The sequence below is a fragment of the Mobula birostris genome, chromosome 3 (genome assembly GCF_030028105.1).
Source record: "Mobula birostris isolate sMobBir1 chromosome 3, sMobBir1.hap1, whole genome shotgun sequence".
In the NCBI taxonomy this organism is placed as follows: Eukaryota; Metazoa; Chordata; class Chondrichthyes; order Myliobatiformes; family Myliobatidae; genus Mobula; species Mobula birostris.
The window spans coordinates 157,958,508-157,976,391 of NC_092372.1; the positions used below are offsets into that span (position 1 = coordinate 157,958,508).

The 17,884-nt window shown below is 40.9% G+C and overlaps 1 protein-coding gene across 7 annotated transcripts in view; it reads right to left on the bottom strand.

Moving 5' to 3' along the window:
• Positions 1-17,884, bottom strand: part of cobl (cordon-bleu WH2 repeat protein) — a 302,078-nt gene that overhangs the window by 272,805 nt on the left and 11,389 nt on the right. Inside the window, exon 2 of one of the 7 annotated variants that reach the window (XM_072253550.1) lies at positions 6,155-6,209. The exons of 5 other annotated variants lie outside the window; for them this stretch is intronic. The gene's annotated coding sequence lies outside the window, so the exon portion shown is untranslated. Of the gene's footprint in view, positions 1-6,154; positions 6,211-17,884 lie in introns of those variants that run through there. One more of the 7 variants, XM_072253552.1, reaches the window with a different exon arrangement.

Below are 17,884 nucleotides of genomic sequence, written 5' to 3' on the forward strand. Positions count from 1 at the left end.
GGAAGGCTGCACTTTCCCCACACATTATACTCCACTTGTCAAAATTTGTTCCACTTATTTTTATATCAGTCAAGTGCTATCTTTCTTCAATGTAAAATTGCAGACCAGTTCAAAGAGTTGTAGACCAAGCTCAATAAATAAAAACTGTGTTTAATAATAACTATGAATTATGTAGTAATTATGTAATCCTACATGCACCTTTCTTCCAAAAATAAACATTTCTGATTTTTCAGTTTATTATTTCATTGTATATACTCGGAAGTACATTGATCTTAAATTTTCTCAATTGTGAAAACTCATGACATTCTATTCAGTCACTACACTAGACAAGGATGCCACAGTAGTGTACTGGTTAGAATGACGCTATTGAAGCTCGGGGCTTTGGTTCAATTCCAGCATCATCTGTAAGATGTCTGTACATCCTCCCCATGGAATGCGTGCTTTACCTCCAGCTACTCCAGTTTGCTCCCCCATTCCAAAGTAAGTAAATTGGTCATTGTAAATTGTCCCGTGACTAAGCTAGGGTCAAATCGTGTGTTGCTGGGTGAGGCAGTTCAAAGGTCCAGAAGTGCCTATTCCATGCTCTAAATAAATCAATCAATAAATACCTACCTACCTACATACCACCCCATTTTACATACACCTGTATGTGATTTTCCACTGCAGTTCCAATTACTAGCAAACAATTGTAAAACATCAACTATCATTCTTTTAGGATTTAATTACTGTTGGAATTTTTTTTTAATTTCTAAATTCAATTTCTCAGTTCAGATTCAAAACGGGAACTTTTATTCTGAACAGAGAAGGGCTCAGATCTCCTGTGGAACATGCCTCATTTCTTTAACTCTCCAAATACCATATCATGATGCAAAACCCTTCAGTCTCCAAGTTTGATCAGCAGTGAAATCCATTTCTTTCTTTTCTCTTGCGTATCTACACTGCTCACTTGAGCAATTTTGCAAACTGTCAATATATTCTCAATGTGAGATCAGGTGTAATTTGCATTACAAACCTACAGACTGAATCTTCCACATGGAACTACATCATGGAACTGCAGCAACTTAATTCTATAACTAAGCTCCCATGTAACTGTGAAACTCTGGGTCTTCCTCTAAGAAATTTCTGATTGAACTTTTACATTGGACTACACCAGCAAACTGCTATCACTGCTCTGCTGCTGCTGGAGAAATTAGACCACTGTTCAGAGACCACTCGCATGAATGTTAGGAAAGCTGCAAGGGAGAAGGGCGAGTAGAAGCTAACTGATTTAATTAACTCAAACTTTTATTTGTTCAAATGTTTTTAAACAATTGATTTAATTTTTAGAAGTTTTTTTTAGAGATTTGACAGTATTTTAACTATCTATCAATATCAGATAAATGTACAAATATTCAGGCCATTTTACCATCAGCAAACAAGGTGCATAGCTTAACCAACCATCAAAGTAATGAGAGTCCTTGCTATTAACAACAGTCACGGCTTCTAGATGAGCATCCTGGAACAGCTTAGTCAATTTACCTGAGGAGGTTTGCGTCAGAAAACATAGATCAGGTAAGAATGAGTTTAATGAACTGACAATCAGCCAGCATGCCTGCAAGCTATTCTGCAGAAAGTTTCAGCCATTTTAGATCCTTCATAACAAATGTAAACAGAAATAGAGATCGTACACACAGCCAAGTGAGTCGAAGTTTCCTCTCCAATAGTTTCCAATACTCAAACATCCTTCTGATGTTCAGTTCACAGAGTGACCCTGAACTTCCTGTTGCCTACTACTCGAGTTCTCCATCACACTGTGATCTATTGGTCACAACACACTGGAGGAACTCAGCAGGTCGGGCAGCATCCGTGGAAAAGATCGGTCAACGTTTCCACGGATGCTGCACGACCTGCTGAGCTCCTCCCATTAAGAGAAGCCCAAAACAAGTTTGAGGAATCGCAACTTATCTTCCATCTGGGCACATTGCAGCATAATGTACTCAAAATGTACTCAGTATTCTATAACATCAGGAAACTTGATTTCTCAGTCCTTATCAGTCATCCATCTATTATATTGCTTCAATGTGTTTGTTCTTTTTCCTTTCAGGAAGTGAGGGACATACTCAACCTGAGCTTATTGCTCTGCATTTTGTAACTCCTACATTACTTTGTCTATTTTCCCACTCTATAACTATCCCCATTCATTCATTGACCAGTCTACAGCTTACCACAGTAATTTTACTCTTAAGTGACACTTGCACCCCATCCTCCTGGCACGTAAACAAGCTTCTTTTGTCTCTTCCCAGTTCTTTAACCTGAAAAATTAACTATTTCTCTCCCACTGATGTGGCCTAACCTGTTGAGTGATTGCAGCATTTTCTGGTTTTAGCTTAGATTTTCAGCATCTATGGTCTTCTGTTTTTGTTTCCATTTTTCTGATGATCACCATCATTATCAAGGAATAATCACTAGGGCACCAAAGCATAGCAAACTTCACTTCAGCATGAATCACCCCTTCAGCATGAGAGAAGCAGTGGAAAACCTTCGGGAAAAAATATGAACTTACCACTTTAAGCATGCCAAGATCAATACTACAAATATTTTCCAAAGTTAATATTAATTCATCACAGTCCCTCGCAGACTTCTAAGCATGCTTTGAAACCTCTGATACAAGGCCTACATTATTCTTGTTCAAAGAAATGGTTAGCTTGAGATGAACAGTAAGGCTCTCTGCAGCAAAACCTACATTTGCTTGATGTAATGCTGAGTATAAATGCTAGGAAATACCAAATAGACATTCTGAACTTAAAATATGGAAAATTAGAACATAGAACAGTACAGCAAAGCAACAGGCTATTATTAAATAAATTAGTAATTACATGCCTTACTAAACTAGTTCTGTCTGCCAACAATGTCCATATCTACCCATTCTCTGCACATTCAACATCTTAGAGCTTCTTGAACACCTCCATAGCACTTGCCTACATTACCAGACCTGGCAGTACATTCCAGGCACCGCACAATCTGCACAAAACAAAAACTTGCCCACACATCTCCTTTGAACCTATCCCCTCTCATCTTAAATTCATGCCCTCTAGTATCAGACATTTCAAAGATGGAAGAACAATACTGGCTATCTACTCTATCCATGACTCTTGTAATCTCCACACTGCTCCAGAGAGAACTGCCCAAGTTTGTCCAACCTCTTCTTATAGTACATGCCCTTAAATCCGCCCACCCTCTCCAAAGCTTTGTCATCCTTTCTATAATGAGATAAACAGAAATTAATCCAGTCATGATGAGAGGCAGAGGTTCCCTGACTTTCCACACCTTGGCTGGAGGAATATTCTGAGCAGTAATAATTCAACACAAACATAGATTAGTAAGCCTGCCAATGATATAAGAATTGGTCATGCTGTTGATACTAAAAAAGATATTCTAAGGCCACAGCACAATATTGATCAATTGACAAGACAGGCAGAACAATGGTAGATAGAATTCAATCCTGATATGTGCAAGACGAACACTTTGGGAGCATTAATTGGGTTAAGACATACACAGTGACAGGGAGAGCTTTGAGGTGTATTGAGAACCAGAGGAACGTTAGCATACAAGGTAACAGCACAGCTAGATAAAGTGGCACAGAAACATATGATATTTGCTTTCGTTACATTACTAAACTTAAGTAAACATTTGAGAGCCCACAGTCAGAGCGAAGTGCACACTTCTGGTTGCTACACTATAGAAAGGACATGATGGCATTGGAATTAGTATGAAGGAGATTAATGTGTTACCTAGGGCACAGCTTTTCACTCATAAGTTCAAGTTAAAGTTTAATTGTTATTCAACATGAATTCCCATGAATCACAAGATAGTATATGGTAACATATATGTAGTTTGATAATAAATTTACTTTGTACTTTGCTCAGAGTTGCCTCACACCATACTTCATTGGTGTAATGCTTAAAACAACTTTTATATAATTTTGAAATGAAAAACTATTAGGGCAATGCACTAAGCACATCATAGGATAAGGTAAACACGAGGAAATCTGCAGATGCTGGAAATTCAAGCAACACACATCAAAGTTGCTGGTGAACGCAGCAGGCCAGGCAGCATCTCTAGGACGAAGGGTCTCGCCCGAAACGTCGACTGTACCTCTTCCTAGAGATGCTGCCTGGCCTGCTGCGTTCACCAGCAACTTTGATGTGTGTTGATAGGATAAGGTAATAATAATAAGCCAATCCTTAAGATATACTCTATGGAAATAGGCACCTTCAGCCTACCAAGTCCAAGTCTTACTTTTCATATTCACAAACTAAGCATTTCCAAGAACGTGCAGTTAAACGCATGTTCACACATTGCCATGTTTTCTGTGCTAAGTGATCCAATTTCAATGCAAAATTAAAGAAGACAAATGGAGTTGCAGGAAGACTGATGTTCAGTGCAGACACACAAGGTAGCTGACATGTAGAGGGTCCCAGATATGCATATTGACATCCAAAACTGTGCAACATATACTTTATGCCAATTCTACAAGTTAAATCTGTGCATGCAATCACTCATGAAGAACAAGGCTTGCACAACACCTACAAAGCCAGCTTGAAATAGTATGAGAAATCATATTCTTGCAGATTCACTTAGCGTTAGTTGAGTATTATAAAACTCTTATGCAGGGCTCTCATCATCCCTCAAACGCAACCCCAACCCTATCCTTCCTTCCTGAGCCTGTTCACTCACCCAAATTCACACATCCGATCTGCCACATCAATCCAATATCACTCTCTCATCCATCAATCTGCTGAGCTAATCTGTGGATTCCAGGTTAAAGAGTACTATTTTCTTTTTAAATCAGCAGATACACCCAGAAAAAATATTTTTTCTACTGTATTTTAATTCCTCAATTCTCAATTGCAGTGTATTAGGTTTCATCTCTTAATGGTCCTATTAAATGCATATTGTAATCTTCCAGTGACTTTCATGCCATTTTGACAGTGAGGCACTCAAAATTACACACTACTACTGTAGTGATCTAACTATATTTCTTACAAATTTCTCATTGTGCACACTTCATAGATGATGCCTGATCTGGTGACTGCCTCCAGTATTTTATTTCTAACATCTTTATTCTTTTGCATTTTACAGTTAGACATGATGCCCAGCTTCAAATATTGATGATCATATGCAGAACTTAACTGAGTCACCGGTGCTGAACAGTAGGAAAAAGTAATTGTGGCAATATCAAGGAAGACTACAAAGCAGCCAGTCATGTGCAGTGTATAGGTTGGAAGGAATTAATGCTCAGGCTACCTGTCCTGGTACCCACCTCTTTCTTGTCAAAACATAGTGGCAAAGCAAAAATGGCCAGCAGCCAGACATCACTAGGGACACAAGTCATTCCTGTCACTTGCTGCAGAGGAAAGAATGTGCATGATAGTTGCCTTGAGGTTTTTCATGGATCCAAGAAGAAGACCTCACCCCTCAACTCATAGGCAGTATTTAAAACAAACTCGAATTTTAGTACCTGTCATCCATACTTAAAAAGGCATCATCAAAGCATGATCTACATACTTAAAAAGAGTGACTTTTTCAAATTTCACACAAAGAAGCGAACTTAAGATCCTAAGGTCATAAGACAACAGATCAATTCGATATGTCTAATTAGTTTCTGATGCAATGCCAAGGTTAAATATTCAGCCTCAGCCATGTGCAAAGATCAGGTTCTGAGTACTTATTTATTATAAAACCTTTCAAATTAGTTCTTGTACAAAAGTATACGCAAATAATGTTTGTTCTTGAAACCAAATAAAGGCTTGCTTCTGTGGAATAATCCTATTAAATTTTATCTTGTTCGACCGATCTGCCAAGGAAATTTTTGCTATTAATTGCAGAAGACAGTTTCAATTTCTCATTTTTGTAAAAAAAAAGACACAAACTTTCATCGATAAAAGAGGCACAGAAATACCAAAAGAACGATCCGTATTTTTACTCTCACACAGAGCCTCTGTTTCACTTAAGGAAACTCAGAGATCATTTGAAAATGATCTTAGAACGCAACTACTACATTGAACGAGCCACTTGCCTTGTTCACATGCAACTCATTTGCTGCCTCAACTTCCTGCCACTTTGCTCACTGGTAGTTACCCCTTAAGTAAGTTTTTGTACTCTTAAAACCTACCTTTACATTAGCAGATTCCTGCTAGGCCGAACACAGACGATATAACTGGACTATCCTATGCAGAGTGGAAGAAGAACATTGATTAAAATTTAACTATTACCTTAGTAAATAATTAATTCCATGGAGTCAAGATGACAACACCGTGTCACTGTAACAAGCTAATATGGAAACCAAAATTCTTTTCTGCAGCAATTATGCATACTAGATTTTTAACTAGCATTTGCTACCAATATATTGAACAAAATTATGCAGTTGTAATGGTCTAACAATTAATACTTTACATCACAGTTCCATCAAAATTTTTCATTAGCATTTAAGATATTATTGAAAAATCCAGAGCAATGACTTAAATTTAACTTATTCTTCCCATATCCAGTTTAAGCACATAATCAAAAAAGCTGTCACTTTCAGATCAACATTAAGTTTATTCAGTGAGCCTCTTTTACCACCTCTTAATGCCTTTAAAAAAAAGCTCAACTTCACTCTAAAGCTTAAGTAACAGGGTCAAGGTTAATGTAATTTTTAAAACCAATGGTTATGTGTTGCTTTAACAAGAGGATAAAGTAAAACAGACAAGAAATGGTGATGGCATTAGTACAACTTTGCGTGTCACCCTAACACTGTTTTTGTACAGTCCCATAACCAATGTAACCTTCAAGTGCAAGAACAATTTCAACAGGCCCCTCTGTATAACACTGAGCAATGTCTATGGCTTTGTATTTCATGGCTCATCAAGTGCTCATCCAAGTTCTTATCAAAAAGAAAATCAATAAAATGAATCAAATGAGGAGGACGTAGGTAAGATTTTAAATGACTATTTTCCATCTATAATCACTATGGAGAAAAACATAATTGGATTCAAAATAGGCAAAATTCTTGAACAAATTATCATGGGAAATCTGCACTTTGAGAGACAGGGATAGTCAGCATGGCTTGTTGATGGGAAATACTGCCTACGTTAACTGATTTTTAAGTAGTGATAGTGTGCTAATGAGGATAATCTAACTCATGTAGTCTACATGGATTTCAGTATTTGACAAGGTCCTACATGGGAAATAGGTTTAAATGTTAGAGTACATGGGATCCACACCTTTTGGACCTACAACTAGTGTGGTGGTAGGGGGCCATGATGTATCTCAAGTATTGTTTTTATAATTGGAAGACTGAATAGTGGTGTACCACAGGCGTTGCTGCTAAGATCCTTGTTTGTCATATACATTAATGCTATGAATGTAGAAGGTATGATTAGTAAGTTTAAAGATGACATAAAAATTGGTTCTGTTGCCAGTGAGGACAGTCTTAGATTGCAGGATAATATTGGTCTATTTGTAAAATGGACAGAAAAATAGCAAATAAAATTAAATTCTCGTAAGTGCAAGGTGATGCACTTGGAAGGCCATACACAATGAATGGTAGGGCGCTCAGAAGTACAAAAAACAGAGGGACATGAAGTACATGTCCAAGGGTCCTGGAAAGCAAACAACAAGTGGATGAGATGGTTAAGGCAGCAGACTGGATACTTGCCTTTATTAGGTATGAAAGTAGGGATATCATGCTACAATTATTTAAAATATTGATTAGGCCACAGCTGAAATATTATGCATAATTCTGGTAGCCACATGAAAAAATGAATGAAATTGTAAAAGTAGATGGCACCTACACACAATGCTCCCTTGGTCAACTTCTTTTGGATTGACCACAAAACTGTTTATTTCACTTCTTTTACATCAATTCTTCATATTAAATCTGTTTCTGGAACTGTTAGAGCCTGTGATTTACAGTCTGGAGATCTATTGAATGATTCAGTGCTTTGCTGTCTCCGAGAAGATTCCAGAAGCTAGTGCCAACCTCAGGGTGAACAAACTACGAGACAAGGCGTGAGCCAATGTTCGTCTCCATTTCACCAATTAAAGCCTCCATCATTCGCTGATTAAAGCAACAAGGAAGATTGAAACATCGAGGCGAATGCAGAGGACGAGTTTGGATTCAGCACCGACCACCTGCTTTTTGGTCACTGATGGAATCACTCTGCTGCTGGAGAAGAAGCCTGTGTGGCCAGTCGCTGTGCCTGGAGGATGGGCTTCTGCACTTGAGTGGTGTCTCTTTCGATTATGTCAGAAGTTGTTGCCGAGGTTCTGCATTTATGGATTTGGACTATGGACTTTTTCACTCCTATGATTTTTATATTTTGAGCTTTCTTGTTGTTTTTTGTGCAAGGGGCGGGTTTGTTCAGTGGTCGATGTTCTTGTTGTGCTTTTGTGCGGGGAGAGGGATTGGGGGTCAATATTTTTGTTGAGTATTTGTTAATTTTTGTGCAGGTGAGGAGGATTTGGCAGTCGATGTTCTTGTTGTGTTTCTTGCCAGGGAAGGGGTGTTTGGGGGCCAATGTTCTTGTTGCATTTTCTGCAGGGGAGGGGGGTTTGGTGGGAGGTTGATTATCTTTTTCTGTGCAGAAGGGAGGGGTGTGTTTGCTGTTTCTCTTTGAACTGACTCCCATGTTTTTTTTTTGTTTCATGGCTCCCCGGAGAAGAACAATCTCAGAGTTGTATACTGCATACATACTTTGATAAATGAACCTTTGAAAGAGATTCACTGGGAGTTTGCTGGGAATAGCACATTTCATTTATGAAGAGAGATTGAATAGGCTAGGATTTGTTTTCTTTATAAGGCTAAAATGGTTCCCGATTGAGGTATACAAAATTGAGGGGCATAATTTAGTAGGGGAATAAACTAAGTAGTGATATTTCACTAGAGAGCAAATGTTTAAATGATAGGAGAATTAGGGGGCAATTGAGAAAGTAGAATTGTTTTTCACCCAGAAAAAAGACCTGGGCCTCTGTACCTCCCTCTGCAATTGGATCCTCGACTTCTTAACTGGAAGACCACAGTCTGTGCAGATTGGTGATAACATATCCTCCTCGCTGGCGATTAATACTAGTGCACCTCAGGGGTGTGTGCTTAGCCCACTGCTCTATTCTCTATATACACATGATTTTGTGGCTAGGCAAAGCTTAAGTACCATCTACAAACTTGCTGACAATACAACCATTGCTGGTAGATTCTCAGATGGAGACGAGGGCATACAGGAGTGAGATATACCAACTAGTGGAGTAGTGCTGCAGTAATAACCTGGCACTCAACGTCAGTAAGACGAAAGAGCTGATTATGGACTTCAGGAAGGGTAAGAGGAAGGAACACATACCAATCCTCATAGAGGGATCAGAAGTGGAGAGAGTGAGCAGCTTCAAGTTCCTGGGTATCAAGATCTCTGAGGATCTAACCTGGTCCCAACATATTGATATAGTCATAAATAGTCATAGTCATACTTTATTGATCCCGGGGGAAATTGGTTTTTGTTACAGTTGCACCATAAATAATGAAATAGTAATAAAACCATAAATAGTTAAATGGTAATACGTAAATTATGCCAGGAAATAAGTCCAGAACCAGCCTATTGGCTCAGGGTGTCTGACCCTCCAAAGGAGGAGTTGTAAAGTTTGATGGCCACAGGCAGGAATGACTTTCTATGACGCTCAGTGTTGCATCTCGGTGGAATGAGTCTCTGGCTGAATGTACTCCTGTGCCCAGCCAGTACATTATGTAGTGGATGGGAGACATTGTCCAAGATGGCATGCAACTTAGACAGCATCCTCTTTTCAGATACCACCATCAGAGAGTCCAGTTCCATCCCCACAACATCACTGGCCTTACGAATGAGTTTGTTGATTCTGTTGGTGTCTGCTACCCTCAGCCTGCTGCCCCAACACAGAACAGCAAACATGATCGCACTGGCCACCACAGACTCGTAGAACATCCTCAGCATCGTCCGGCAGATGTTAAAGGACCTCAGTCTCCTCAGGAAATAGAGACGGCTCTGACCCTTCTTGTAGACAGCCTCAGTGTTCTTTGACCAGTCCAGTTAATTGTCAATTCGTATCCCCAGGTATTTGTAATCCTCCACCATGTCCACACTGACCCCTTGGATGGAAATAGGGGTCACCGGTGCATTAGCTCTCCTTAGGTCTACCACCAGCTCCTTAGTCTTTTTCACATTAAGCTGCAGATGGCATGAAAGCGGCTATGCTTTATTAGAAGTTTGAAGAGACTTGGCAGCCTGGAGGATCACAGGGATCTTGGGGTCCGAGTCCATAGGACACTCAGAGCAGCTGCGCAGGTTGATTCTGTGGTTAAGAAGGCGTACGGTGTATTGGCCTTCATCAATCGTGGAATTCAATTTAGGAGCCAAGAGGTAATGTTGCAGCTATATTGCAGCTATGTTGCAGCTGAGGACTGGGAGAAATTCAGAGTTCAGCAGAGGAGTACAAAGGGCTTAATTAGGAAGGGGAAAAAAGATTATGAGAGAAAACTGGCAGGGAACATAAAAACGGACTGTAAAAGCTTTTATAGATATGTAAAAAGGAAAAGACTGGTAAAGACAAATGTAGGTCCCCTGCAGACAGAAACAGGTGAATTGATTATGGGGAGCAAGGACATGGCAGACCAATTGAATACTTACTTTGGTTCTGTCTTCACTAAGGAGGACATAAATAATCTTCCAGAAATAGTAGGGGACAGAGGGTCCAGTGAGATGGAGGAACTGAGCGAAATACATGTTAGTAGGGGAGTGGTGTCAGGTAAATTGAAGGGATTGAAGGCAGATAAATCCCCAGGGCCAGATGGTCTGCATCCTAGAGTGCTTAAGGAAGTAGCCCAAGAAATAGTGGATGCATTAGTGATAATTTTTCAAAACTCATTAGATTCTGGACTAGTTCCTGAGGATTGGAGGGTGGCTAATGTAACTCCACTTTTTAAAAAAGGAGGGAGAGAGAAACCGGGGAATTATAGACCGGGTAGCCTAACGTCAGTGGTGGGGAAACTGCTGGAGTCAGTTATCAAGGATGTGATAACAGCACATTTGGAAAGCGGTGAAATGATCGGACAAAGTCAGCATGGATTTGTGAAAGGAAAATCATGTCTGACGAATCTCATAGAATTTTTTGAGGATGTAACTAGTAGAGTGGATAGGGGAGAACCAGTGGATGTGGTATATTTGGATTTTCAAAAGGCTTTTGACAAGGTCCCACACAGGAGATTAGTGTGCAAACTTAAAGCACACGGTATTGGGGGTAAGGTATTGGTGTGGGTGGAGAATTGGTTAGCAGACAGGAAGCAAAGAGTGGGAATAAATGGGACCTTTTCAGAATGGCAGGCAGTGACTAGTGGGGTACCGCAAGGCTCAGTGCTGGGACCCCAGTTGTTTACAATATATATTAATGACTTGGATGAGGGAATTAAATGCAGCATCTCCAAGTTTGCGGATGACACGAAGCTGGGTGGCAGTGTTAGCTGTGAGGAGGATGCTAAGAGGATGCAGGGTGACTTGGATAGGTTGGGTGAGTGGGCAAATTCATGGCAGATGCAATTTAATGTGGATAAATGTGAAGTTATCCACTTTGGTGGCAAAAATAGGAAAACAGATTATTATCTGAATGGTGGCCGATTAGGAAAAGGGGAGGTGCAACGAGACCTGGGTGTCATTATACACCAGTCATTGAAAGTGGGCATGCAGGTACAGCAGGCGGTGAAAAAGGCGAATGGTATGCTGGCATTTATAGCGAGAGGATTCGAGTACAGGAACAGGGAGGTACTACTGCAGTTGTACAAGGCCTTGGTGAGACCACACCTGGAGTATTGTGTGCAGTTTTGGTCCCCTAATCTGAGGAAAGACATCCTTGCCATAGAGGGAGTACAAAGAAGGTTCACCAGATTGATTCCTGGGATGGCAGGACTTTCATATGAAGAAAGACTGGATGAACTGGGCTTGTACTCGTTGGAATTTAGAAGATTGAGGGGGGATCTGATTGAAACGTATAAGATCCTAAAGGGATTGGACAGGCTAGATGCAGGAAGATTGTTCCCGATGTTGGGGAAGTCCAGAACGAGGGGCCACAGTTTGAGGATAGAGGGGAAGCCTTTTAGGACAGAGATTAGGAAAAACTTCTTCACACAGAGAGTGGTGAATCTGTGGAATTCTCTGCCACAGGAAACAGTTGAGGCCAGTTCATTGGCTATATTTAAGAGGGAGTTAGATATGGCCCTTGTGGCTACGGGGGTCAGGGGGTATGGAGGGAACGCTGGGGTGGGGTTCTGAGTTGGATGATCAGCCATGATCATAATAAGTGGCGGTGCAGGCTCGAAGGACCGAATGGCCAACTCCTGCACCTATTTTCTATGTTTCTATGTTTCTATATAGGACACTGGTCAGACCACACTTGGAGTACTGTGCTCAATTCTGGTCGCCTCACTACAGGAAGGATGTGGAAGCCATAGAAAGGGTGCAGAGGAGATTTACAAGGATGTTGCCTGGATTGGGGAGCATGCCTTATGAAAACAGGTTGAGCGAATTTGGTCTTTTCTCCTTGGAGCAACGGAGGATGAGAGGTAACCTGATACAGGTGTATAAGATGATGAGAGGCATTGATCGTGTGGATAGTCAGAGGCTTTTTCCCAGGGCTGAAATGGTTGCCACAAGAGGACACAGGTTTAAGGTGCTGGGGAATAGGTACAGAGGAGATGTCAGGGGTAAGTTTTTTACTCAGAGAGTGGTGAGTGTGTGGAATGGGCTGCCGGCAGGGGTGGTGGAGGTGGATACAGTAGGGTCTTTTAAGAGACTTTTGGATAGGTACATGGAGCTTAGTAAAATAGAGGGCTATAGGTAAGCCTAGTAATTTCTAAGGTAAGGACATGTTCGGCACAACTCTGCGGGCCTGTATTGTGCTATAGGTTTTCTATGTTCTATGTTCTATGTCAACAAATACACTCAAAAACTTCTATAGGTGTACCATGGAGAGCATGCTGAGAGGCTGCATCACTGTCTGGTATGGAGGGGCTACTGCACAGGATCAAAAGAAGCTGCAGAAGGTTATAAATCTAGTCAGCTCCATCTTGGGCACTCGCCTACAAAGTACGCAGGACATCTTTAGGGAGTGGTGTCTCAGAAAGGCAGTGTCCATTATTAAGGACATCCAGCATCCAGGGCAAGCCCTTTTCTCACTGTTACCATCAGGTAGGAGGTATAGACGCCTGAAGGCACCCACTCAGTGATTCAAGAACAGCTTCTTCCCCTCTGCCATCCGATTCCTAAATGGACATTGAAGTTTTGGACACTACCTCACTTTTTTTTAATATACAGTATTTGTTTTAGCCCATTTTTTAAAAATCTATTCAATATACTTAATTGATTTACTTGTTTATTTATTATGTTTTATTTGATTTATTATTGTTTTTTTTCTCTCTGCAAGATTATGTATTGCATTGAACTGCTGCTGCTAAGTTAACAAATTTCGCATCACATGCCAGTGATAATAAACCTGATTCTGATTCTGAAGTCTCAAACCATTATCAGTAGGGGTGCGAACAAATACTGTCATAGCTTTAAGTATCTACATGAAGGCCCTCAGCATTGAGCAGTCGAAAGGTTGCTGGAAAATACAGTGTAGACAAATATTCAATTGGCAGCAAGGATTTAGAGGGCAAAAGAGCCCTTTGCAACGTTTTGATGCTGTTTGCTTCAGCAAAAGAAAAAATAACCTATTAGTTAAGATTTAAAGTTCAAAGTTCAAAGGAAATTTATTGACAAAGTACAAATACGTCACTATATAGAACCTTGTGATTTGTTTTCTCAAAGGCATACTCAATAAATCCAATAACCATGTTAGAATCAGCGAAAGACAGCACCCAACAGGAAGGACCACCAGTGTGCACAAGGCAACAAACTGTGCAAATACAAAAGAAAAAAAAATTAATAAATGCACAATAAATAGTGAAAACATAAGATGAAGATCCTTGAAAGTGAGTCTGTAGGTTGTGAGAATACTTTAATGATGGAGCAGGTGGAGTTGAGTGAAGAGCCTGATGGTTGAGGAGTAATAACTGTTCCTGAATCTGGTGGTGTCGATTCTGAAACTCCTATACCTACTTCCTGATGGCATCAGAGAGAAGACTGCATGACCTGGGTAGTAGGGTTCTTGATGATGGATGGTGTTTTCCTGCGACAATTCTCAATGGTGGGGTGGGCTTCACCTTTGATGGAATGGGCCATATCCACTACTTTTTGTATGATTAAACGAAGGCAGTAGACTGAATAATACAAAAGATAACAGTCTACTTTTGAAAAGGCTGAAATATGTAGACATTAGAAAATAGAATATTGAAGTGAACCAACATGACCTTTCTCCCTTTTATGCACCTATCTTACACAGTTAACAAAAAATTTACTGACTAAAATAATAAGAAACACTTTTTCAAAGGCATGTGCATTTCAGGGATGAAAGGTGAAGTCCAGGACTTTAATATGGAAGTAATTATACATTGCTACGGGAAAGGAAGTGGAAGCAAGATCATTACATTTTAGAGGATACGACTCTCAGCAAAAAGGATAAAAGAAATAAACAGTGGCCACTTTACTAGGCATGTCCTGTACCTAATAAAGTAGCCACTGAGCCTATGCTCCTGGTCGTCTGTTGCAGTAGCCTATCGAGGAGGGATGTGAATGATTCAACACATTGTGTGTTCAGAAATGCTCTTCTGCACACACTGTTGTAATACATGACTATTTAAATTACTGTCACCTTTCTGTCAGCTTGATCAATTTCCTGTGACACCTCTCTTTAACAAGGCATTTTTACCCACAGGATTACCGTTCACTGGATTTTTTTTACACTATCCTCTGTAAACTCTAGAAAGTGTTGTATGTGAAAATCCCAAAAGATCATTTGTTTATGAAATAATCATTCACTTAGATCACATTTCTTCCACATTCAGATGTTTGGTCTGAACAACAATTGAACCTCTTGACCATGTCTGCATTCTTTTATACATTGAATTTCTACCACATGATTGGCTGATTAGATATTTGCATTAACAAACAGGTGTACAGGTGTGCCTAATAAAGTGGCCATTGGAAAATACAGAGAATACTCTCATCCAGGAAAAATAACATTTTATAAGTACGAAGAACGAATGACAATCATGTTTTATATCCAGAATGTTAAGGCAAGAACAAAATATAAAGAAAATTAATTTCAAGGAAGTGGGTTTAAAAAGTCCCTGCTTTTCTACGTTGGCCAACACATGAAAATCTCGCGCGTAAAAGAATCCCTTTCCAAAGGCGTGTAATGGGAGCTTGAGAGTTCAGAAGGGATGTAAGTGGGTAAATTTAAGGTCACCAGCCATGGTGTCGCTGGAGATCTGATTTAGTTTTAGTCTTCCGCAAAAGGCCATGCCACTACAAGATTGGCAGATACAACACACAAGGAAATGATAGGTTACGATGCCCAAGTATAACCAGGGCAGGCCAGTCACAGGGCCATATAGCAGAGGAACAGACCCTCTGGCCCACTCAGTTCAAGCTGACCATCAAGATCCTATGACACCAATTGTACGCTGCTCATATTTTATTCTCCACATTTTCGCATCACATGCTCAGGTTACCGCTCACCTACACACTCATCTCAACCTACTAACCTGCAGGTCTAGTCTGAAGAACGTGAGGGGAAATTGAAGCACATGGTAGAAACCCATGCAGACACAGAAAGAACATGTGAACTCCATACAGACAACTCTAGAGGACGCTTAATGTGCAATGCAACCAGACAACCTTGCTAACTGGTTACCTCACAGCAACCTAGCTGCACCTAAGTATCACCCATTTGATGGACTACATGAAACTTCTTTGTTGAAAATAAATACCATCCATTTAAATGGCATACATTTCTATGTTATATTTCAGATCCAAGGTCATTCAAAAAAGACTTCACAGGTAAAGAAATGCTCAAGGTACAACCGTTGTCCTCCTGTAAAGAGGGAATAATTATTTGGAACAAATGTAAAAGTAACAGAGGCACACTTCACTCACCTTTAACCCTGACAGCACTCAGAATAATATTCAGGATATCTGAGTTCCCAACATTACTCTAGGAGTCATGATAAAGAAAGTCCTAAAGCTGTGATGCTCAGTTAAAACGACAACCAGAATAATATGATTATTTGACAAATATCCATTTAGAGTACCTTCTAATTTTTTTTGTTCCCGTCTCTCAAAAGGACAGTGCCTGCAGAGAAAAGTGACAACTAATCCCTCATAGGACCATAAGATATATGAGAGGAATTAGGTCATTCAGTCCTAATTGAGTCAGCTCTGCATTTCTATCATACCTAATTTATTATTCTCCTCAATCCCATTCTCCTGCCTTCTCCACATAACCTTTGACATACTCACTAATCAACAACATATCAACCTCCTCTTTAAATATACCCAAATATACCCAATAGCTTGGCCTCCACAGACATCTGGGGTAATGCATTTCATAGACTCACCATCATCAGGCTAATAAGATTCCTCCTCATGTCTGTTCTGAAGGGACACCCTTCAAATCTAAGGCTGTGCCTTCTGGTCCTAGACTCTCACACTGTAGGAAACATCCTCTGCCTCCCAGAAATTTTTGACATATTGTATACTCTCTCTTTGTCACGGTCCCGACCGTTAATTCCCCATTTTCTCCTAATTTCCTTTGATGGCAGCACACCTGGTTTTCATCAAGACCCGCAGCATAAGAACCCTGGCTTTGTACCCACTAGTTGCCAGATCGTTGGTTTTGCCAGTGTAGTAATTAACATTTCCTGGCCACTTAGGATTGTGTGTTCTAAGTTTTGCTTCAGTGCCGGGAATTACCTGTGAAACTCGGTCTCTCCGTGTCAGGCTAAGTTATTTAAGTTTTACTCCAGCACCAAGGTTTACCTGTGTAACTCCGTCTCTCCATGCTAAGAAAAGTTTTTGTCTGCCGCTTTCCCTTCTACATTCCATGTCAAGATAAGTTCTGCCTGCCTCCTGCTTTCCTGCACTCCCTCCTGTTTGCCGTTCAATGCTCACACCCGCGTCTGCATCCTAACTCAATCTCCGTGCCTGCGTCCTGCATTTGGGTTTGCCTCGTTCGTTGCAACAGAACGATCTGGCCACCATGGACCCAGCAGACACGAATACCCTTCAACAAGCACTCGCCAGCCAGGGTTTCCTATTTGGACAGCATGACCAAGTCCCCCGGGAGGTCATGGAGAACCTCCGTTCCCTATCTGCTCACGTCATGCAGATTGGTGACCAGGTGGACCGTGTATCCACTCATTTTACTCAACCCACTCCTGGAACTCTGCCTAACCAACTCAGACAGCCTGTAGCGGCAACCCCCTACGTGTCAGCAACACCCCCACCAAGAGAGCCACACGTAGCTGAACCCGAGCACCACGCTGGAGATTTGGGGAAGTGCCGGGCCTTCCTTCTTCAGTGCTCCTTGGTGTTCGAACAGTAGTCGTCCATGTATTCCACGGATAAGTCAAAGATTGTTTATTTCACGGGGTTGTTGCGGGGAAGTGCATTAGCGTGGGCCACAGCTGTTTGGGATAACCAACCGGATATCTGCTCTTCCTTCACCACCTTTTATTGTGGAAATGAGAAAGATCTTTGACCACCCTGTCCAGGATAAAGATGCCGTCAAGCGTCTACTCACTCTCCGTCAGGGCTCAGGCAGTGTTGCCGAATATTCCGTGGAGTTCCGGACGTTAGCGGCCGACTCGGGGTGGAACAATGAGGCACTCCAAGGGGTATTTCGGAATAGTCTCAGCGACATGGTGAAAGACGAGTTGGCGACAAGAGACGATACAGACAGCCTGGATTCC